The 22,891-nt window shown below is 43.3% G+C and overlaps 1 long non-coding RNA gene across 1 annotated transcript; it reads left to right on the top strand.

Annotated features, from left to right (window-relative positions):
* Positions 1-4,841: 4,841 nt before the first annotated feature.
* Positions 4,842-17,837, top strand: LOC121936581. Its single transcript, XR_006104991.1, has 3 exons — positions 4,842-4,951; positions 15,122-15,291; positions 17,701-17,837. It is a non-coding gene; the product is annotated as an uncharacterized LOC121936581 (long non-coding RNA).
* Positions 17,838-22,891: the final 5,054 nt, after the last annotated feature.

The raw sequence follows: 22,891 nt of genomic DNA, 5'->3' as shown, positions 1-22,891 counted from the left end.
TATGAAGAATGCCGGAGGAAGGGAGAAAACCTTGATGGAGAAGGAGTACACTTAGGTCTCACTTTGTTAAACCATGGGGCCACATCATGATGTCTAGTAAACAGATACCCCATTTTGGGGGGAAACGGAGGGAAACGGAGGGGACACATCCCTTCCAACTCCACACCTCAAGGAAGGCATGGCTGGGTAATTTGCAAATCCCGCCTGGGTGGCCATAAGAAGCAAACTTGAGGGCTGACATTGATGGAAATGGTGTGTGGAGGAAGGGATGGAAAGAACATTTGCCCCTTTTAGCTTCTAGGATATTAGGAAAATGGGGTTCCCAATATTTGGGGAGCTCCGTCAGGAAGAATAACACAGAGAGGAATGCAGGGCTGTTTTTGTGCTGATTTCACAAAACGGATGTTTTTGGGAAGTATTGGCACAGAAGTGCTCATTTTAGTTCTTTTCGGTGCAAAATAGGAGAGAATTATGTTTTATGAAAGCCATGTAGATATGCACGCACAAAAAGACCATTGAGTAGCATCCTATTAGAGACATGCTGTGTTGTCTGGAAAATAGTGTGCAAAGTACCTTGAAAATCAGTGTGGAAAGCAATTGTTGGAAACACCTTTGAGACTAACGAAAGAAGTTAATAGCATGAGGTTTCCATAGACTTAAGCCTCTTGCTCAGTTGCATGGGGACATGAAGAAGTCTAAGGAAAGCTCCTTTCTACTAGTGCTAAACGCTTTAAATGCCGTTTGTGCATAGTTCAGTGTTGCCTAATGCGGACACTTTCCATATGATTCCTTGACGATTGACTATGCTTCAGAGGCTGATGCATGTTTAAGGGTATCTGGAGGGTACCAGGCTTAAGGACTGATTCCATATTAGAGTTGCCAGATTTAATACCATAAACCATTGGCTCCTGTACCGCTAAGGAATTTACTGAAGGGTTGGTTTCCACACACACCAGCAACAAACAATGCCTACTAAAATTTCCTTCTTCTGCAGACCGTTCAAGGTCGCTTCTCTTTCCAGCTGCCTCAGTCGAAGTGTCCGTTGGGAGCATCTGACATTTATCACAGCCTGATGTTTGCAGACTAGTATCTGAGGTGTGTGTGTGTATGTGTGGGGATTATATCCCAATGGTTGTCAGCTAACTAAAGGACCGCGTTCAGCCAAATGCCTGCTTCTAATTTAAATACTCATTTGTGTTGGAAGCTTCTCCTGTCAGCAAACGCAAAGCATTTTCACAGTCATCCTCAAGGTAATCACAAGGGTTGGGATTTTTCCCCTGAAAGCGTTTTAGCACTCTAGTCCCTCTGTGATAACAAAAGGGCATTTATTATCATACGGAAACAGAACAAAGAGAAGCTGATCTCATATTAAGAGAACATCATGAGTCTACATAACGCCCATTAAGTAGCTTTCACGTTTGGCGGGTGGTGCCTTGCCGCGGAGGTCTATAATAGTACCTAAAGTGGCTACCAAACTGTACATCCCCAACCCCTAATCACTTTTTTTCCATTTCTTAATAATGAATGCAAACAACCTTGCAACATTTGTGTTGTGTGCCTCAATTCTGCTTAACAATCCTACGGTAAACTTGCAGCAGTTTGCTTAGCTACAAAGTCAGTTCAAGCAGGGCAGTGCAAATGGGAGATGATTTATCCTGGGTTGCATTTGGTCCATGCATTCTCCTTAATTTGATGAGGACGATTTGCAGGGAGGGCTCCTTTTTCAAAATCTATCCCTTTCCCATTGTCTTTCCCGTGCCCATATTCTCAGGCACCGTCACATTTGAATCTAGCATATATACGTGACTATAAGTCAACTTCATCTATAAGTCGAGGGCACGTTTTGGAGCCAAAAGTATGGATTTTTGATATGAGCTCGGATAAGTCAGGGTAAACCTAAGGGAATTTTTTTATAGTGATCCCAGGATGGACTAAGTTTCACCTTCTGCCACTCTATTCAGACACAGGGATGTTTTCTTTTTTTGATAAGATTAAAGTATAGCACTTACGCGACCCATGGATAAGTGGCCAAGGTTTTGTGGGTCAATTTTTGGTCTAATCTTCTAGACTATACACGAATATATACACTAGCCACCCTGGTTTCCAAGGCAAATACTAGGTTTTCTTCCCATCTTTGCATATGTTGGCAAAGAGAAGCAACCTGGGACTGCAGCCTATGCCAAACACAACATGGGCGGCTTCCAGGCGGTCAGCCAGCAGACTCGGACTCCTTACTGGCCATTGCACACCACCGGCTGCCACTTCTGAAACAGCCTGATATTCTCCCTGTCCAGAAAAGAAGATGAACAGGAAACTTGGGTCTTTGAGCCAAAGGAGCAAGCAAGCTGTATTCCCACCCTCCTCTTTGCCAAATGACCGAGGTGAGGGACGTTTCTGGAAAGCCTGGATTAGATTGGAAAAGGCAGCTTCTCTGCATTAGATACGGCTTGCTAAGTTGGGCCCTCACAAAACCATCCTCAGAGCCCTATGGTTAGGAAGCCAGATACTCTGGTCCAGAGCATTCAGATGCAAAAACAGTGACAGCCATTGGTTTCCCTGGTGGTGAATCCCCATCCTGACAGATGAATCTGGACTTGTTTCCATTACCAGACATACACTGACTTATGTACACCCCCCTTCCCATATTTTGTAAGAAATGAAGGGAGGGAAAGAACTCATTTCTGTCAGTTGCAAGCTTTATATGCGACTGGTTAATGGAATCAGCCAGGAAAACTGGAAAGCCCATTCATAGCTTGTTTACTGGTTTTGCGCATGAGAAATTGTGACTTGCCCAAGATCACCCAGTGGGTTTCCATGGCTCTGCAGGGATTCAAATGCTGGTCTCCCAGTGTCCTAGGAGACTTTTAAAAAGTCCATGTGGCCCTCAAAGGATCTCAGGAGGAGAAAATTGGGTTCCTGACCCTCTATAGGTGTCCACCTCAATGAAGGAGATCAACCATAGAAGAATACATGGAGATCTGATTTAGTAGAAGGGTAATGTCAGGTGTTTTAAGATGCCATATTTGCCCATTGTAAAGGTGCTTATTGTTTTTTAATACTTGCAGTATCCACACTATCAGCAATTTTGCCTTCAAGTCTGACGCAAGGCCTACCAGGTGAGAAATAAATGGTTCGGCTTCTCTCTTTCATGATCTCACCAGTCTGATCTCATTGCTGCCTCTGCACATCTGGACCAGATGTGCACCTGGGCAGAATGGGCTCTGAACCAAGGAAGTTAGCCGAACCTAGCATATGTAAAGCAGATGAGCAAGTGGTTTCCAGAGAGTCTCTGAGAGCAAAAGAGAAACCTGTGGTTTTCTTTCAAGATTGCGCCGTTGGTGATCTCATTGATTAGAATGGCCTTTCTCAAATATCACTTTCAAAACCTCATCCTCTACCTGCAAGCCAAAGACGGAGAGTGACAGACCCCACATTCTGGAAAACGGAGAACGGGACCAACCTCACATTATTATTATTTTCAAGCAGCAAAAACAGAAAACGACTCAAGAATTGTTACTTGGATAATTGTGTGTGTGGGAGCACAATGGCAAAGCGAGGGATGGATCTGTGTAATGATGACATGGATATCAGCCAAGAGGTTTCTGCAACTCTAAAAATCACAAGAGAGAACTTAAGATGGCAATCATACAGATGGTGCAAAGCTCCAACATTGGGATGGCCTCACCGTATCAACTCTCAAAAATGATTCTATGTGTTTTAATCTATGTTGCACCCCACCTTGAGCCTTGGGGAGAGGCAGCTTGATTATACCATCCCAGACCCTCAAGAAATGCCCACGCGATCTTGGATGAGCAAGCAAATGAACCCACTTCCCAGAGACGATGTCAAATTCAAGACGCCACTGCCATAGAGGCTGGTTGGAACATCTCCAAGTTCCTTCTCCAGCCTCTATAATCAGTCAAGGAAAACCAGGCTTCGCAGTTCCGACTCAAATCCTTGGCATGTGCAATAATAAATCCGCCTCCCCCCAACAATCCCACAAAGGAGAAGGCAATTAATTCAGGAAAAGCAAGCTCTTGGCAGAGAGACTAGGCTTCTCTCAGTGAATCAAAGGAGCTTGAGAAGGATCCCATAGGGTGCATGTTCTCAAAGCTGCGCATGCCGTCTCTGAAATGGGAGACATTACGTACACACCATTGGAAAGCCACTGGCCTCGGGACTCCTATACCTCTTGAGCTAATTATCCAGCTTTTGTCAAAGTTATGTCATCATTGTTATTATTTTTTTCTGTGTGCGCAGCCAAGTTCCATAGAAGCAGGATTTAAGGATTGTGCTAATGCAATCCAGGGGCTGTCTTGGGTCCATTTATTGGTCTATCCATCTAGCTTTTTTCAAGCGTTCTGTAAAAGAGTAAACTAGTAGATTATCCAGGTCAGGAGTATCCAAGGCCCTGAGATTTCAGGCCAAACCGAACACCAAGGAACAATCCTAGTGACATTTGAAAGGAAGGGTCCAGGTAACCCTCTTGGAGAGTCTGTAGTCGCAAAGTAAAAACTTGCCTGTGTGTGTGTGTGTTCTTTGCAAGTGGGGAGAAATTGTAGTAACAAAGGTACAGGAAAGAGTGTGGCCTGCCTTAAAAGGGAAAGGGTGGGATATTGAGGCCAGGTGTGCTGAGTTACAGAGGGCTATCCATTAACACAGTCAGTCTTGTGCTGCAAAACAACTGCTGTTCTGCCTCCGTTTGGCATTATGTAACAGTCCTTGTGGTCTAGCTTGCCTTGCCTTGGAGCTCTTTTGTTCATCAGCTCCCTGCCTGGCACTTGAGTCTATTTTTTGTGCCTAAATCATTTACTGTTTTAATCATGTTTCTGCTCTTACAGGCTCTCTATGCATGAACCTTGCTTGGTTTAGCTTCTCCATTGTTTGTTTCTTGATTGAGAAGTACACTCATGTGGGCACTTACAATCCTGAAACAACGCAGTCTATGAAGGTAAACTGGGTCCATAAAGGCTGTTGCCTTAAAGTCTTTGTTAGCCTATAAGGTTTCCTGATGTTCTGATGATTTTATGATACACTTCTAATTGCTTGAGACTGATAGGACATTTTTACACAGGACAGGACAGGAGTCCAGCACTACTACAAACCAGCACTTATGGGTTGTCAGGAGCATGAAGGCTACCAGAGGCCCCCACTCCTTTACTTTATGGTTATCTCTTTCCCAGAATGTCACAGTGTGATAGAGCATAATGGACCTCTTGGAACCACATAATGATAGAGATGGTGAAATGCAAATGTTGCAATTGCACAGAAACCCACGGGATGGTGTCATTTGATGGTACATTTCACCATATTTGACCCCAACTCATGTTCATGTGTGCCCTGATCTTAGTGTGTCATTGGTGGCAAATGTAGTTGCCTGAAACATGCCTGGCTCTGTTTCACAGCAGGACAACCCCAAGTGATTGCATTGAAAGGGTTATTCTCTTTCATTCCCACCCCCTCAAAACCAGAGAAGCAAAGGATTCAAAACTGAGCCAAAGTGGCAGCCACAAGGCAAGGCCTCTATTAACTACCAAGAACCTCTGAGGCCCTTTCAGCTGGTTGGCAAACACTCTTAAACCATAATCCTAGGTCTTCTCATGTTTTCCATGGAGTGGGATGCAAAACCCACAGTGCGCATTATCTCAAGAATGAACTGAAAGCCAATGGCACCATTCCAATTAATTTCCCTCCGATGTAGAGATGTCCCCTGGAAAATGGAGGTACCATTGGGTTGCCTGTGAGACTAAAGGAAACTAGCATTTAGCGCTTGTGCAATCCTTCCTCCCAGCTTGACTAGAACTTCATCCTTCAGTGAAGATAGAATGGGAGTTTTCTAGTTAGTATCTTTTACCATCCAGCACCAGTCATGGATCATTCCTCCAAGGGCCGCTCTTAAAGAGATGGTCAATACAATCGGCAGAGAGCTGCTGTGTAGAATGGTTTGCTTTTGTTTAACGTAAAAAAGGGTATTCAGTAATAAATCTACAGTGCTATATAAATAAAGCATAATAACAATAACAATAACAATAACAATAACAATAATAATAATACATGAACTACTTAGTTACATGTGCATAACTAAGTAAAGTCTCTTGGCTTGACACCTCCTCCCAAGCTTACCATAACAGCCAGCAGCCACATTGAGTGGCGGAGGTCTGTTCAACTGCTAATTCGGGCACAAGGAGGAGGATGTTTCCAGCCCCGGAGTGAGGATGAAACAAGAAATTGCAATAGGAATCCTGCTTCTGATTGTCACAGCCTAGATCAGTGATGGTGAACCTTTTAGAGCCCGAGTGCCCAAACTGCAACCCAAAACCCACTTATTTATTGCAAAGTGCCATGTCCCTCTGGCTTTCTAGTAACAAACTCTGGAAAACTCTGTGCTGGGGTGACGGCTCTGAGTGCCACCTCTGGCACGTGTGCCATAGGTTCGTCATCACTGGCCTAGATCATTGATAGAAGGCATCTAGAAAACATCGTCCTTCATCCAGCTGAAGTGGCCCCCTTTTGCTCAATGCAGCTGCATGCTGTTAAGGTTTCCAAGAAGTAAGCACTGGATGACTAGTATGTTGTAACTGACATTGGCACTGATACATGTTGTGTTACACAATATAGTGTGTATATAGGAGGCAGTTGGACAATGCATAATGGTTATGTCCAGCTGATGGAAAGAAAGTGGAATTTTGGATGTGACATTGCTGTGCATGCAGCAGATTATTCAAGTACACAGAGCAGCATGTGAATGCGCATTTCCCCCCTATGCATTGCCTTTGTGCTTTGTGCATTCCATTATGCAAAGGCTTACCTGCCATGGTCATTGAACATTGATCTACATACGTTTGCCTGCAGTGTATCTCACTATTGTTGTTGTGGTGGTTTGCCTTCAGGTCTTACAAACCGTGAAAAGTGGCTGGTTTTGTAACTCCAATAAACCAAGTAGTACATTGAAGGTGTTATGCACCATCCACGAATCTACAGCTATATGGCTGTTGGTTTGTTCCAAGTAAAGTAGAACCGTTAAATCAATTGCTGGATGATGATTCAACCTATAGGTTAATTCTGTTGATCCAATGGCTTGACTATAACCAGGACAAACAACAGACATTAGGCTACACTTGTGGAACTCTACTTATGGGACCATGGTCAAAAAAAGGGAACTTGCATGTATGTGTGATATCAAAAGGATTCCAGGCAATGAAACCTTACTCATATTTGACTAAAAATAAATCCCAGTCAGACCAATGGTAGTCATACTGCCAGTAAGTGACTTCATGGCTGAAGTCATGGAGAGGTAAACAGGACAGGATGACCTGGAAGATGCATAGATATCAGAGTTGGAGACAAAGAAAGCTGACAAGTAGACAGCGATCTTCTTTTCACAGTGATCCTGATGCACCAATAAAAGGCTCCAATCAGTTAAAAAGCTAATTGGAAACATGTGGGAATGAGGAGATATGCAGAATTTGCCATCTGGAAAAATGGAACAATATGCAATCACGTTGGGGGAAAGAAACCTTTGTTTGTATTACTCCTTCCTCCCCGACCGCATTGCTTCAAAAGGTGCAAGAACAATGGAAAGTAGTCAAAATAAATATAAGATGATTTTATTTTAAGTTTGAAAGGAACTCTTTGGCTTGCCAACATGATTCAGCTCAAGTGGAAAGCGACTGTACTTTTCCGCAATCAAGGGGAGAAAGTGATATGGCAGCAGGATGGGCAAGAAATGTGTTTGGTTTACAGTTGTAATGAAAATTCACCTCCTTTCCAACCAGTATGTGAACCGTGTGCCATCCTAGTCTTTCCATTTCCAGTACATGTCCATCCAGCATCCTGTTAGTGCAATGCACAAGCCAGATCCACCTTTTTATTGTTGAAATTTCTGTAGAATCTCAACTCAAATGGAAAGCTAGTTTTCTGAAAGCCAATTAGAAAACAAGGGCCACCAAAAATGTCTACTACTATGCAAAGGTGTCTCTGCAATGAACACCAAAAATGTCTACTGCTACGCAAGTTGTCCATGCAATGGACACTAGAAATGTCCACTACTACGCAAGCTGTCTATGAAATGGACACCAAAAACGTCTACTGCTATGCAAGCTGTCTGTGCAATGGACACCAAGAATGTCTACTACGGTGCAAGGTGTCTGGGCAATGAATAAACAGAGCATAGACTGATCCCTATTAGATTTGATTCCCACTTTTGGACAGGCAAGGCCCTTTGGATGCAAAAACAGAACACCTGAATACTTCTATTCCAAGGAATTGCTTCCTCCGTTCCCTCCCTCTTCTCTGGGCTTTAGTTTTCTTTGAATGGAAATTGAACAAGTAGCTCCTACAAAAATTGGAACGGGCCTGTAATGAGAACAGATGTCTGTTTTCTTCTCCCATCTCCGTAAGAGGAAAGCAAGGAAATAGCTGATGAAGTAGTTTTCCAGAGGGAAAAAAAGGTTTCATGTGGAAAATGAGGAATTAATCTGCTAAAGTAAACTCCTAGGAAGACTATGCAGCAGTTCCTCCTCCTCCCCAAATGCAAATATGTACCTGAATCCTCAGGTAGGCACCTCCAAATCGGAGAAAGGTACTCCGACATTAGGCTTAGTTCTCTTCTCTGATTCTTTGAAAAGAGATTGTTGCCTTGATGAAATAAAAGGGACGCGATTGTTCACTAAATTACTCCTCAAAGGAAGTAATGAGAGATTTTAGCTATTTCTTTCCAGCTGTGAGAGAGACTTCAAAACCTGTGCCATTTTCAAAGCCTGTTTGCAATTCTGGACTGATTCTGAGAAAACAAAATCATGTGTATGTTGGTTTTTTTCTTTCATTTTCAGCTCAGAAAATGGTGTTCCTTGCATGGAAAATGCTGTTCTATGCAGATTATGTTCCCAGCTACATTGTAACTATGCTTATACCTCTGTTATCTCAGTTATTTCACCGATATCAAGCAATTTGAATTACCACCTGTCTGTATATGTCTTTTATCCAAATGATATATCCTTCCCTTACTTTGATCTCTTTGGTGCAAGTATTTCCTTTCAGTGTTACCACTTCTCTCTGTTCAATAATTCTGGTGTTACATCAAACTTTATTTGATCCCCCCTCCATTTCTTTAAGACGTTATTTTCTTTATCATTTAAGTCTATTGTAAATTGTTCAATTCCATTTGTCGTTTACAGTAGTCTGTAAAAGGCTTCCAATCGCCTTTGGTTTCTAGGAAAAGTTTACCGCTTATTGACCGAGGCAATTTGTCCATTCCTATTGCATCCGACATCCTTATCAGCCCTTCTTCTGTCATAGGGATCATTTCTGTCTTCTATTTTACAGTTGGAACCAGCCTTTTCTGGCTCCTTGCGCATGGTTAGAGAGGCAAAGCAGCCCAAGAAGAGTCGCCGGCGCTAAACCTGCAAAGCTGTTAAAGTTATACAAGCTGTTAAGGCGGAGTGGGGCTGGAGGAGGAATCGGATTGCAAGCCGGAGAGAAAAAGAGGTCAAGTCCGAGGTGGATGTTTGGCAGGAGCGGAGAGTTTTGCAGAGGCCACGCAGGTCCACATTGTGCCAGGAGTCTCCAGAGAAGGCAGACAGTCGCTTTGGGGCAGATGGAGTTCAGATTCCAATATAAACTGGGAGCTCCTGCTCACTAAAGGCTCAAAACCACAGGCAACCAAGGCCAATCCATGCTTGAAGTTAAAAACTTTACGTAAAAGACTAAAAGCACAGCTTTCTGCCCCTTGCAGCTGGGACAGGCTGACCGGATGTCCTCTTTTTCCAGGGCATGTCCTACATTTCTGCCTTTCCAGGAGGGTTTCTTGTAGGTTTTTTGGGCTATGTGGCCATGTTCTAGAAAAGTTTATTCCTGATGTTTCGCCAGCATCTGTGGCTGGCATCTTCAGAGACATTTCTGGCAGTTAAAGCAATGTCAAAGTGGATTATTTCCACAGTGCGGATGCACCCGTAATCTCAACCAGAAGAAATGCAAAAATAGCATAGGATTTAAAACCCTTGAACGCAGTGGCCAATGTGTGAAGAAAGGAAAACGATGATAATTTGGATGGCTAATATAGTTTCTTCTGAGGTTTTTCATGCCTTCTAAAAGGCCACCAGACTTGTGCATTCATTCCAGTTTTGTCCATTTTGGTCCTTAATTCCTTTAAGTCTTTCACATTGATTAAAAAAAAAGGGTTTCAGTTTGGCCCCTCGAGGTTGTCGGCAGCTCTTTTTTCTTTAGAAAACAGACATCTGCCACTAATATAAGTTTCATATTCTGTGTACCACACCTTGTAACTGCTCAAAAGCCTAATTACTCAAACCTTTTGCTGGAAGAGAAAGGATCCAGCACAAAAACAGAAGTTTTCTCGATTAAGTGACTTCACTTTTCCCTAGCAGTTGATTTTGTCCAGCCTCCCCTTGCTTGACATCTTCTGAGAATGTTGGACTCCATATCTCACCGGCTTCAGACAGTGTGTGGTGGATAATGGAGCCTCCAGTCCAAAACAGATTGGAGAAGACACATGGATCTTTGAAGATTGAATACAAGTGCATCTGTACTGTAGAAATAATAAAATTCAACACCACCTTACCTGCCTTGGCTCCATCCTACATAATATGTACTGGATTGCTAATTTGGCCAGGCACCAGCACTCCTTTGGCAGAGAAGCCTGAAGACCTTGTGAAGCTACAAACCCCAGGATTCCATAGGATAGCGGTACAGCGCTTAAAGTGGTGTTGAACTGCATTATTTCTGCAGTGCAGATGCATCCTAGGCTAGTGTCTCTTTGCCATCTTCATACCAAGTGAATTAAGGTACTAGGAGAAGAATACATAGAAAAGAAGTAAAAATGGAGTGATTCTACAAAAGCTTATATTAGACATTTCTTCATCCTCTTTAGTCTCAGAGAGCTAGCTTGGTGTAGTGGGTGACCCAAATTCGAATTCCTGTTTAATCATGGAAACCCACTGGTTGACTTTGGGCAAGTCCCATAATCTTAGCCCTCCAAAAGCCCATGCTAGGTCTGCCATAGGGTCACCATAAGTTGGAAATGGCTTGAAAGGACCCAACTTCAGTCTTAAAGGTAATAATGAATTCCTTTAGGTTCCTTCATGATTAACTGGAGATGGATGAAAGATTTTCCCTCCCAAATTAAAAAAATGTATGGCCTCAAATGAAATCTTCCCAATTTCTAACACCTCAGTGGCTTAAAACTTCAGCCATGCCATTAGAAAGACGATGGCAGTGTGAGCAAGGGAAGGCGAAGACAGCAAACAGAGGAGAACTAGGTGTGAACGATTCTCAGTGTCTCACTCTTTGCAATGCCAGAAACAGGAGGTCTGCAGGAAAATTTCACCAAGGAGAGGAAATTATTCTTTGCGGAGATAATTCCTACATTTTTCTCCCCCACAGTTACACCTCTGGAGCGATGCGCTGGATTTCTAAGGGTTACTTTGACGGGCAAGCCAAAGTGTCTCACATGGAATCAATCACCCGTGTTTGCTGCCAGGATAAACAGACACACTAGATGTTGGAAAAAGGGGTTGCCCAATGTTGGATGTAAGTCAGCTGCAAGTTTCCAAGGGGGAGCCTGGATGTTACTTATTCAAAGATATATATTGCATAGAACAGGCTTGAATAGTTTGGCTGTAGACTGGAATTCCCTTTTGCACACCCTTCCTGCTGCTGGTTGATAGTGCTATGGAACTAGTGGATCTGTATATAAAGTAAGAGCTGGTAGGGACAGATCAAACATTGGATTGAGATGGGCCTTGTTGCTGCGCCTGCCGCCAATGGGCTCACCTGATGCCACCTGCCCTGTCCCCAGTCACTGCCCTGACAGACATTTGGTGGATGATGGGTCTCTGGATGATGAATCTGGAGCATGGCCCCTCTCTCAGAATCACTTCAGCAATTCGAATGAATTGGAAACCAGAGTCATTTGAAACGGCTCAAACCTATTCACGATCCGATTAAAAGGTAGTGGAAATGAGGCCACTATTACACTATTTACCGTCTATGCTTCTCTTCCCTTCCATCCCCCATCTCAAACTTTTCCCTCTTTATTGACCTTCTGGGCCATCAGTTTTAATTAGTGCATCCACAATATCCATGATTGATTGAAACGGTTGTGACCTAGAACAACCAATCTGCTCGAACGAAACACTGGTTTCCCCTTTAGAAAGTAAAGTGTCTATCCTTGTTTTGTTTTGTATAGAGCCAGAGCAGGGTAGCAATTGAGATGTTGGAGCAGGACCATAGAAGAAGACCAAGGTTGAGGTCCCTGCATAGCCACCTTCTGCTGCTTTTGTTGTTGTGTGCCTTCAAGTCATTTCAAAGCTATGGTGACCCTATGTTGAACCTATCATGGGGGTTTTTGGAGGGTGAGAATGTCTCTAGAATATGCCCATTGAACCAACGATGGCTCAACAAAATAGGTGAATCCAACTGATTCAATGGGTTTACTCTACTCAGGACTAATCAGATGTAGATCATGGACTGCCCAAAGTAAAGCAGACATTAGACTCATAGAGACCCTAAGGACCATCCAGTTTAACTCCTTTTGGCCATTGAAAGACACAATCAAAACACTCCTGACAGATGGGCATCCATCTCTGCTTATAAACTTCCAAAGGAGGAGACTCCATCAGTCCAGAAACTGTGAATTTAGCCGGCCCATTTAAAAATGCAGACCGGACAAAAGTCTCTCAGTCTCCCTAATGTAGCCATCATGACTAGTAGGTCCCAGACAGACATTGCCCCGATTTGTAGATGTTAAGTCCCATGGGACTTTGGTGTCACATCTTTAAAAGAAATCTTTCCTTCCCCATTGCTTTTTAGAAAACATTCAAAAGGCTGGATGTATTCACCCCACTTGCAAACAAAAAAAAGATGTAGAAAACCGCTTTGTTAGGTCTAGTGTTTATCAGTTTCCTCGGTAATAGCAGCACCATATTACTGTGGGTTGGGGGGAGATCATCCGATGGAAAAGATTTATTAAACTGGAAAGTGAGTACAGCTGTTCTTGGCCGGAGTTTGTATCACTTCAACATCAGCCTTCCTAAATTTGGGATCCTACAGTATAGAGGTGGTTTCTTTCTTCAACTGGAGAGAAAGGGAGGTAGAAGATAAGAAAGGGAGACAGACTGCATCATTTCTCCATGAGATGAGATGTCCAAAGTGCTCGATGGACCTGGGAGGACAGCTTTTGAGGGACCAGTACTTCTCCATAGATAGGGAGGGACAGCCGATCATCTTCGACTTTTAGAGTGAACTGACGGATCTTGGAAAAACATTGCAACGTTTACATCATGGTGGGACACCACACAGTGGTCTAATCTGCACTGCAGAAAGAATGCAGTTTGACATTGCTTTAACTGCTATGGTTCAATGCTATGAAATTCTGGGATTTGTAGCTTTGTGAGATACTTAGCCTTCTCTGCCAGAGAGCTCTGTGCCACGACAAACTACATATCCCAGGATCCCATAGCACTGAGCCGCGGCAGTTAAAACTATGTCAAAGCTGCTACATTTCTGCATTGCAAATGCCACCAGTGCTGCTTCCAGAGCAACCAACACTTCTGTTTTTCTTTTTTACTGTTCAACAGTTATGAATTTTCTTCCTTTGTGTTGAGAACACAAAGTTGTGTTCTGGGTTATGCGAACAGGGATGAAGGAAGAGATTATGGTGATGATTATCATTTTATTAATAAATGAATAGACTACTAAAGAACCCCTATGCAGATTCAATATGCTGTCTAAGCACAAAGCATCCTTGTTGTTGCTGTTGTGTGCCTTCAAGTTGTTTCCAACTTATGGTGACCCTAAGGCCTGTCATGGGATCTTCTTGGGAAGGTTTGGTCAGAGGAGATTTGTCAATCCCCCCTTGAGGCTGAGAGAGAGTGACTTGTCCAAAGTGACCCAGTGGGTTTCATGGCCAGGCTGGCACTTGAACCCTGGTCTCCGAAGTCATAGTCCAACACTCAAATCACTTCACCACACGGGCTCTCAAAGCATTGAAAAGAAATGCATAAACAGAGAATGGGAGGAAAAACAGCCTGCTGCGATTTACAGAATAATCAAGCCACCATTGTTTTCCACTCCTCTTGGAAAAGAGAAACCTTTCCGTCAATGGCCTCAAATAACTCAGCCGTCACCAGCTACCCGCAACATATGTACATTTTATCTATACAAAGCGCCCCGATCTTTGCCAGATGTTTTCTCTCACCGGCTGCAAATCCGGGCTCTTGTCTGAGAAGCCGAAAACTGACGTTGGAGCTGGCTGCTTTCCCATGTCTGTCTCTAAGCTCGCGACGCAAAGACTGCTGCGCGACGTGGGAACTCCCCCATTGGTCACGCTTTGCTCATAACTGGTGCAAAGAGGCAAATATAAGAGAGGCAAATAGCCCCTCTGTCCCCTCCACAACTATGAGAGAGCAGAGTGTGTTGCTCTTTTTACTTAAGCAAAGGATATGGGACCATGTGGAGAGAAAGAGATGTCCAGACACCGAGAAGGCGGGCAGACAGATACCAATATGGCGGAGACTTTGTAGAACCCCAAGGACCTATAAAGCTGGAGACTTTCCACGAATCTATTTGACTTTTTCCAGGGCATACCTAAGCAAAGTTTTGACATTTCACTTCATTCTGTTCATCAGGTTCGGTTACTGCATCTTTCTTTCTTTCTTTCTTTCTTTCTTTCTTTCTTTCTTTCTTTCTTTCTTTCTTTCACAGAGATGAGGCCTTTTTAAAAACATGGGCCATGATTCTAGATCAGCTCCCTTGTTAAATATACTGCATTGTGGTGCATCTACACTAGAGAAGTACAATCCATTCTCCAGATTTGTGGATTTGGTTTTTGCGGCTTTGATTATTCAGGGTTTTGATTAATATGTTCTCTCCAGGAATAAATTTTAACCCATTTAAAGCCTTCCCTCCAAAACTAGCAAACTGAGGATCCTTTTCATTGATAGTAATTGAGATACGAAGTTGTGGGAGGGGGGTTTCAACAGCCCGAAAAAGGTCTTTTCATATCCACCCGAGTTTGAATGTTGATTCTTTTTAAAAAAGCTACAAAACCAGCTTTCACAATCTTTGGAGCTGAACTGATCCAGGAATTATTTGGATTGCTTTCCAGGCATCGCAGCTGCTACCTGTTACGGAATATCTGCTGAAAGCGAGCCATGAGTGGGAACAAAATGGAGACAAGATCATGTAAACTAAGTTTGTTTTAACTTCACTCTCCAGGACTGAGGAGGCGACATCTGGCCTGGTTTAATACACGATCCAGAAAAGGGGAAGCCATAGGTAAATTTCGCCCCCCAAAATATAATGCATTGTGGCCCTATCATCCATTAGAAATAATAGCATCTGCAATGCTAGCATGGTTAGCGTTGTTACATCTATCAGTAGTAACATACTTATTGGGACTTTCTATTTGGGATCAGGGATAGAGGAGCTGTTTGTTTTACTGGAACGGTGTCCATGATGGGAAAATTGAAGAAGATTAGGAATAAGGAAAACAAAAACCAGATGTAATGAGCATTCTCTTTCTTTTGCATTTTCTTCTTTGCGGTCCGGTCCCTCTGGCAAACGAATTAAACAGCGAAAGAGCCCCACAGAGCCTATTACATGCCTGTGTTTCAGTACTATCTCATGTTCTTCTCAGTAGGAGCTGGCCACTGTTGCGTTTAAAGCCATGCATCCTATAAAATGAAAATTTCCATCTTGAGGTTTTTTAAGCATCCGAAGCCAAACTATTTGGGTAAGACATTACGAGCCTTTGGGCTTCTTTCTCTCTCTTCATATGCGCCTTTACACGCTGTCGACTTATGGCGGCCCCATGAATTTCATAGGGTTTTTTCTTAGGCAAGGGACCTTCGGAGGTGGTTTTTCTCAGAGGTCTCCCATCCAAGAACTAACCAGAGCTGAATCTGCTTAGCTTAATTCTCTTCTGTAGCTCCCCAAATCTTCCTTTTTGGCCTTCTTTGAAGAGAAAGATAAATTTAGCCTTTCTTCAATCCTCTGGTATCTCACTTGTTCTCCAAAATGGTGGCTAGCGGTTTGGAAAGTACATCCCTATCCTTTAATGTTCAGACCAAAACCTGGAGCAGATTCACTGCCCCACTGACATAGGAAACACTGTTGCTTCAATAATTTAAATATCATTCTCTCATTTGGGTGCCTTCAAGTCATTTTTAACTCATGGCGACCCTTCATAGGATTTTCTTGGCAAGATTTGTTCAGTGGGGTTGCTCTTGCCTTCCCTTAAGGCTGAGAGAGTGTGACCTGGCCAATGCCACTCAATGGGCCTCCCAGAGTCATACATTATTCTGGCTCTCCCCATGCCATGCTGCAAATGCACACTCTGCAGTACACACAGCGAGTGTGATATCTGTGTCCTAGATAATAACTGGTTAGCAAGGCTACAGCAGTGAGATTTATTGATAAAGCAAATCCTATCCACGGTGTAAGTCCTTGGAGGTGTCCAAGTGATCCTTAGCATATGAATTTGAAATCAAGCAATCTAATTGCTACTACGCAACCACATCTCTCCCGTGCGAACCACAGCACAATATTTTAAAACTCAGCGGGAGGATTGCTTGAGACCACAAATGAAAAGCAATCTGGACTGCAGCAGGGTTGCAGAAACCTTTCCTCCAGAGTGTTTTCTTTCTCTCATCACTTGTCTCCCACCATGAAAGGTCACCTTGCAGACTTGTCTTTATTCTCTCCTCAACTCAGAAAAAGAAGCCAACTTGGCAGATTCCCCCCCTTCTTTCTTCTTTTATAGTGGCTGTCACCTCCGATTCTACCTTTCTGTAGCAGGGCTACAGTTCGCATAAAGTGGATAATTTCACAACAGCCCCCTTTGGTATCATAAGCATGCATCATTGTTGTAGTTGTTGTTGTGTGCCTCTAAGTCATTTTTGACTTATGGGGACCCTAAGATGAAACTTATCATGGGGTTTTCTTGGCTAGTTTCTTCAGAGGGGGTTTGCCATGGCCTTCCTTTGAGACCAAGGTCACCCAGTGGACTTCCACGGCTGAGCTGGGATTCAATCATCATCGTCATCATCATCATCATCATCATCATCATCATCATCATCATCATCACAACTTTCTTCCAAAGTTGGGACTCAAGGTGGTTGTGGAAGTGGTTGGACATTATTGTCCAACGTTTTTGTCCAAGGCATTCAGTGGTGCCACTGAGTATGAATGCATGTGGATTACACATAAATGCACACTACACATCCAATGCCACATTTAGTGCCTATATTCAGTTGCACAGTGTTGCCATTCGGCGCAATCGTTCATAGGATCATAGAGTTGAAAGAGACTCCAAGGGCCATCCAATGCAACCCCCATCTGCCATGCAAAAATACACAACCATAGCACTCCCAACATGGTCAAGTCTCCAAAGAAGGAGACTTAACCACTGTCAAAAAGTTCTTCCTAATATTTAGGTGGAATTGCTTTTGCCATAGTTTGAATCCATTGTTCCATGTCTCTGGTGCAGGAAAGTGACATACAGTTGTGCTATATAGCTGTGCCGCATTGCACAATTAATGTGTAGCTCCATGGATTTATAGTAATCATTCCCGGTGAAAAAATTAGCATTTATTTATCCATCCCTGGTCAGCATTGTCTGTATCTTGCTAAGAGATCTCTAGATGTCCTATTACACTGTGCTGACCCTTTGTCTCTTCCCTTCAGCAGGAAGAATGGAATGAATTATTCCAGGAAAGAAAGGAACTGCAGCTTCCTCAGTGGCTTACCTTGTGGATTTGAATGCTGGGATGTTTAAAGCTATCCTGCTATGAATTCTTCAAGTAATGGGGGATAATTGTTCCACCAGACACCAGTTCATAAAAATCTGGCTTCCTTCTTGATAATGGAAACAGCAGTCCTCTGATGTTGGTTATGCCGTACGTATATTAAAAGGATCATTTCACTTGTCTTCTGAGTGCAAAAACATTCTGTCCTTCCACTTGGAGGAGTTTTGCTAGTCCTCAATATCCACTGCTCTTCTGTGCAATAAATCAAGCAGGGAAGAAAAGCTGGTGACACTGAAGAGTGGAGTTTCCCATCTTGGTGTGAAAACCCAGAAGATGAAATTATATACTGCTGTAACACTGGTGGAGCCAGTGTGGTGTAGTGGTCTCAGCAATGGACCAGGACTCTGGAGATCAGAGTTCAATTCCCCACTTGGCCATGGAAATCCATTGTGGGACCTTGGGTGAGTCACACACGCTCCACACCAGAAACCCCCATGATAGGTCCACTTTAGGGTTGCCATATATCAGAAATGACCTGAAGGCAAACAACAACAAATCAAGTGGGAGTGTTGTCATTTGATTTAATTTTTAAGATGAGGCTTTTAAGCAGTTCTTTAATTCACACAAAGGTAGCCACAACCAATGGGTGCATTGATCAATTGTGACGAATGGTGAGTGTGTCACAGAAGTGCAACTCTCTGCACCATGAATAAACAACATGGTGCCTTCCCATGTTTTGGATTACAACTCTTGCCTATTAGATTAAACATTTTTTACCAGAATCCTCTGGGATTTATGGTGCAATTAGGTGTTACGCTGACATATGTGCTTTCTTTGAGTGTTGCACTAGGAGGTATCCACTACTTCCTTGCATAACATTTCTCAGCAGCAGCAGGTTTCGCAACAGCAACCAGGTGACACATGGATGCAGTCTTGTGTCCCCCCCCAATCCACATAATTATAGATTTATCTCCTTATGCAGAAATGACCATGCCACATATTCATTCAACCCAGTTGCAGGGTCTAAGGGAAGTGTGCACACATGCTTCAAGATGGTGCATTGGTTCCATTAATTGGGGAAAGGAGTGTGGAGTTCATTCACAGATTATGAGTGTGACTAGAGCAAATGTGATGCCAATGAATAATAACTGATAGTCGGATGGACATTTCATAAGAAAGTGACAGCTCCACACACAAGCACAAAGAAAGTTCTTACAAAGATAGAAGAGAAGGGGGGTGGGGAAGCAAAGCAAGGACTATTCTGAGCACCAGCAGGATTTGATATGAGCAAACAACATCACTGGTCATTGCTGCTGAGATGCTACATTCCTCCAGGATGGGTGCATGGCAAGCAAGCTTTCAACAATCAAGTCAGCGATACCTACACAGCTGGATACAACCCAGCGAGTGCTTCTCGGTCGGTCTCCTACCATGCCTAGAGTCGATAGAAAACATCATTTGGAAGAGCTCCACAGTGTGCGCTCTCCTCATAGCCTTATTGCTTTTGAGAGGTGAGGCTGCAAAATGGTAGCTATTAGCACAGATTTGCAGCTCCAGGAGTCTGCAGTGAAAGCCTCCCTCCTGGGCCAACTTGCACTAACCTTTTCACTTTCCAACTTTCTTGGCGTCTCTCCTTGTATCCACAACCATGTTGTTTTTCTGGGCTTCATTGAAGACACTGCCATGCTTGTCTTGATATGAGCTGCACCTATATTGCAGAATTCATGACTCCATCCTATGGAAGCCTAGGATATGTAGTATGTGGAAGCCCCAGAGAGAAAGGTTAAATATCTCACAAAGCTAAAAATGTTGAGCCATGGCAGTTAAAGTGGTGTCAAACTGCATTCATTCTCCAGTGTAGATGCCATGATGGTGTGGATGGAGATGCCATGATGGAGGTTTCCTTTAAAGCAGTGATTCCCAAACTGTGGTCCTCCATGTGTTTTGGGGACTTGAGTTCCAAGAAACCTCTGCCATCTTGGCCAATGGTCTGGGATTCTGGGAGCTGGAAGGCCAGGATTTGGGAATCGCTGCTTTATAGGAACATCAAGGGGTCCTTGTTTTTAAAGGAAACTATTATATGTCCTCCTCATTTCCTTCAACTGTGTAAAGGCTTCTGGAGAGATTGGGACCAGGGAACCATTGAGTCCTCCGATGTTCCTGGACAGTGGAAAAGAGCGCAAGGAGTTGGCCAGCAAAGTGTTTGCGTGGGCGGACGAAAGCCACAGTGCCTGGCCTTTTTCTCCACCCATGTCCCAATTATTTGGGGCAGAAAAACAGCTCCTGTGGATCATACAAAATGGAGCATCCTAAAAGGGAAAGTGCTGAGATTTCTCAAGGGAGAGGTGGGGGGGGGAAGAAGGAACAGGATTAGCGTTGGCTTCCCCACTGGAAAATATCTGAACCGTGTGGAAACAAAAACACAGCAGAGGAAAAATAGCTCCCTGAATATGAACCCATTTTTATTTATGTCTTTTCTTCTCTCTGTTTTTCTCTTCCTTCCTTCCTTTGAGTCACTTTGCATCAGCAGTGGACAATGCGGACCACGAGGCCACATGTGGACATCCAAAATGGTTCCTCTGGCCTTCAATCCCTCTACATCCCTTGGATAGACCTTATATTACTGGTCATAAAGTGGGTAAATGATAAACTCCCCTATAAGCTCTCTGGCATCCAAGCCTTCAAGTCATTTCTGGCCTATCCTGAACCTAAGCCAAACCCATCATGGGGTTTTCTTGGCAAGATTTACATCTATGTAATCTTTCAACCTAAGGCTACATAAACCTCTCTCCAGCCATGTTTATAATTTTTTGCTTTAGGAGGCGTCAAACTGGAAGCCACTTCGAGTTCTTTTAAATTAATAATTTGCTTGGCTTTTTAAACAGCCAATAAAAGAAAATTATACACAGAGAGAGCTGACAGGCCTCAAGGGGTTTGGGGCTGTGGATGAAGCCAAGTCACTGTGTTTTGGTGGGGTTGTTTTTTGATGATCTAGGATCATCATTGCCCTTTAAACATGGTTTTAAAAACTTTGGTGGGTCTTTGGAGCCACCAACATGAGTTGGAGGGCCACCTGTCACCCATGGTCTGCAATATTTAGAAGTTGCGTATATGGAAATGTGTCTTCTCGACGCATCTGCTTTTACTTAGCATTCTTATTCTAGATCCTATTTTCCATGTGTCTTTTTCGATGCACTTGTTTGAGCCTTTCATTTCTTGGAGAACGGTTCCCAATCCCAAAGCCTTGGTTGATACGGGACTCCGACACAATTTCCGCTTCCCAAATCCCGCACTAGTTGGCAAAGAGATCTGTACAAATCCCCTTTAGAGAAAGTTTAAATTTGAGCCAGTGTTGCTCCAGATTTGAGCCGGCGTTACTGCAAAGTAAATGACTATAAAAGGAAAATGGTATTTTAAAAAACACAAGTCTTTGGCTCTTAACGTATTGTTCCAGAAGAGTCTTTTCAGGAGCTGTGCTGCAATTTTATCTTTTTGAAGTGTTTAAATTATATTTTTAAACTTTTTAAAGTTATGCCCAGCTACTCATTAGTTTATAGAAGTGGTCTAAAGGCAAATGGGGAATAAAAAATGGAGAGCATTGAATCTGTGTCCCTTACACAGCAGGCGATTGGAGAAGTAAAATACATTAGGGTGGCATGCGCCAATTGTTTCCTACTTATGGTGACCCTAAGACCAACCTGTAATGATGTTTTCTTAGCAAGATTTGTTGAGAGGAGATTTGCCATGGCCTTGCCCTGAGGCTGAGAGCATGTGGCTTGCCCAAAGTCACCCATTGGGTTTCCCTGGCTGAGCAGGGATTCGAACCCTGGTCCCCAGAGTCATAGACCAACCCTCGAACCACTATATCCCACTGGCTTTCAAGTTTACTATTAGACAAGGTCAATACTGTTAGGATATAGAGTCACAAGGAAAATGTACAACGTGGCGCTCTGTATAGCAACATTAAAAGCGTGAGATATTTAGCCTTCTCTGTCAGAGAGCTGTGGGAGCAAAATAAACCACAAACCCCAGGATTCCATAGCATTGAGCCACAACAATTCAAGCATGGTCAAACTGTATTAATTCTGCAGTGCAGATGCCATTCTAATCCTCCTTGAACAAAGTTCTTCTGGTGTATTTCCCATACAGTCTAATGGTCTGGATTATGAGGTTTGGAGGACCACATTCGTCCCATGGCTTTGAATTCCTGATACCTGTCACAGTTGCAACTAATATTGTAGGTCAAGAGTTGTGATAAATGACCAGCTGAGATACAGCACTCGTATCCAGAATAACAACTGGTCCACTTCCACCTCTGGATGAAGATGTTTACAGTTGCCTATGTTTCTTTAGTAGAGATTTAAGAGCATGCAACATATTTTGACAGAAGAGTTTGGTTCTTGGATGGTCTCCTTCTCCAACCAAGGAGGGTTGGAAAACACGCACAAACACACACATACACACACAAGGGCTTGTGGAGATTGTTAAACTGGATGTGACAGATCTATAACACATGGCCACAAATCAGCAATGCGCATTCCCCCTGACCATCTTGTGCAATGTGGAAAAAATGAGCCGCACAAATCCAGGCCATCAAGTGGTAGAATGCTGGTGTTGAAAGAAGGAAGGAAAGAAAGAATGAAAGAACGAAAGAAGAGAAATGGGAAGTGGGGAAAGAGACGTACATTTCAATACAAGAAGTGGTGTGATTTCCTTAAAGCTGCTCCGAGTAGCGAATAGAGGATAACATTACGGAGACTGTTCTGGCCCATGCCATAGCAAACAGGATAAGATTGTGTTATTTAAAGACAAGGGGAAAGGAACCTTTATTAGCTCATCTTGTCTGTATTTAGGAGAAGGAACTGCCAGGTTTCTTGGCGTAAAGAGGAATCGCTCCAGGAGTAAAGCAAAGTTATGGAACATCTGCATATATCACAAACGGCTGCAAGCGTCATACATTTCAGAGATGCTTGGCTTTAATGCTGAGAAATGTTGCTTTATTCAAAGGCACACAGCATCAACTAAAAAAGAGGGGAGGGATATTCAATACACGGCACCTTCAAGAGGGACTGGTTTATGTTTTAGTATATGTTTTGAGGAGAACAAGTCCAGTTGATTTCTTTCCACAA

Source organism: Sceloporus undulatus, chromosome 7, assembly GCF_019175285.1.
Source record: "Sceloporus undulatus isolate JIND9_A2432 ecotype Alabama chromosome 7, SceUnd_v1.1, whole genome shotgun sequence".
In the NCBI taxonomy this organism is placed as follows: domain Eukaryota; kingdom Metazoa; phylum Chordata; class Lepidosauria; order Squamata; family Phrynosomatidae; genus Sceloporus; species Sceloporus undulatus.
Note: the sequence above shows the minus strand (reverse complement) of the source record. Positions and strands in the feature narration are given on the sequence as shown.